The sequence below is a fragment of the Lupinus angustifolius genome, chromosome LG14 (assembly GCF_001865875.1).
Source record: "Lupinus angustifolius cultivar Tanjil chromosome LG14, LupAngTanjil_v1.0, whole genome shotgun sequence".
NCBI lineage: Eukaryota > Viridiplantae > Streptophyta > Magnoliopsida > Fabales > Fabaceae > Lupinus > Lupinus angustifolius.
The window spans coordinates 6,675,136-6,677,435 of record NC_032022.1 but is presented as its reverse complement, the minus strand read 5'-3'; positions in this window follow the sequence as shown (position 1 = coordinate 6,677,435).

Here is a 2,300-nt window from a genome sequence, read left to right as displayed (position 1 = left end):
GCAAAAACTTATATTTGAATTTATAAAATACAAATTATACATTACAAACGATAGGAAAGCGGGTTGACAGGCACGACAATGCATGTCAACACGCTAGTGACTAATTAATAATAAAGTATGACATATTTTATGTTCTTATGGATATAGGAGGATGATTTGTATACGAGGGAGAAAATTTTATATATAGATGTATCTAATACATCACATTTGGAGATAATATTTTCTAATATTATCATTTAGATTAAATTTTATATAAAATTCAATTTTATTAATTATATATATATAATTATAAGATAAGATCAACATTAAAGAAATATTTACACTTTTTTACCTTGATTATAAAAAATTATATTTATATTTTATCACCTTTCTTGATTATAAAAAAATTTATATTTACACTTTACCATCTTTACTTGATTCTAAAAAATTCAAAACCTAAGTATTGTATGTTTAAAGTCTAATTTGGTCTTTTTAGTCTATTTAAAAGTTCCTTATATTATATGGTGTGCCTACATTTAAATAACTTAATTTGTTTACTTCTATTACCTATATAACAAAAAAAGTTCTCTCACATACATGTGTCATCACCTCCTTGAATTGTCACATGTCACACTCACAACAAAAGTTTTCTCACTCAAAGAATTCTACCATCTCCAATACACCTCACCACACCATAACATTTATTATTATCTCTTGATACATCTCTTTATCCTTTTATTCTTCTTCTTTCTTCCATATTTTTCTCTCTCTCATTTTATTACTAATTAGAGAACATCATCTCTCTTTCACTCCTTCATTTCATTACTCTACTTTTCTTCAACCATTTTTCTCTCTTCTTGGTTTATATCATTCTTCCATTTCAAAATTTCTTATTTTAAAATCATTTTATGCATGTAGATCTTTCATTGATTTTTTTTCTTTGAAGATGTTGTATTAAAATCTTTTTCGTTTATTTTGTAGATATGTTATTATTGTTGGATAACTAGATGAGTGATATGTCTCTGATGACAAGGGCATTGATGATAGTTCTATTTGATCTGGTGTCTCTTATTGTTTGTTCACCCTTGAAGCATCATTGCAGGTTAGTTTTTCTATATCTCTTTGTTGTTTCTTTATTTGTTTATAGAATTTTCTATTCAAAATAATCATTATTGTAATGTTGAAAATGACATGAACAGTGACGAGATCGTAAAGAGAAAGAAAAAAATAAATAATCTCCAACATTTTGGTATTTTCATCATTTCTCCTTAATTTTCTAAAAACATTGTTAAAATGTCATTTTGCTACCTAATCTTGAGCAAAAGTAGCATAATATTGATTCTATGTTTTTTTTATTTTTGTTTTACATTGTGGTTCATCTATTTTATTGTACAACATGAACTATGTTACTTATGTTATGATTCATTCTTCATCATATAATCTTTCATTCTTCATTACACCAATAGATAAATATAATGAAAACTCAGGTTATGATTTATCAAATTTCACCCTCATTCACCAATAGGAATGTGGCTTCCTATTTGTTCTATCACTTTTTTATTCAATCCTTCTATATCATTCCATAATTTAATCTTACGTTTGTCATTTCTCGTCTTGTAGTAATAATGATAATAATTTGATTGATTATGAACTTAAATGCTATGATTATATTTATCTTATTCATTCATCGTGTTTCATTACATAATTTAATGATAATAATTCAATTGATTATGGACTTGAATGATATTGTTATCTTTTAGTTAAAATGATTATATTGGTAATCCAAAATACATGAAATATTTAAATATAGACAATTGAATACACTTGATTTATTTTATTTTGTTTCTTACATTTGTTATTAACATTGCAGTTATAACACTATTAGTTTATATATTTTGATACTTTGTAACAATAATTATGAAACTCGTGATTTTTATGATCAAATATTTATTTATATCATATGAGTTCATATTACTATGATAATAATAGTTTGTACTCAATTATATACTATCATGTCTTACTATATATTTCACCATTATGTTGCATAATTTGTCAATTTATTGACGATTAATATATTATCATGTCTTACTATGCGACAAAAGTTATGAAGACATTGTGTCGTTACATTAGAAAATATATCCAATGAAATTAATTCACAATTTTTGTGTTTCTATATATTTCGCTTTATTTTATCAAATTATTACACAATATTACTAATATACATTTAATAATATTCATACTTATGTGCTTCTAAATATTCATCAAAATCAATGTCTCATGAGAATGCTCGAGTAATATGTGATTGTTTAACCATATGAATG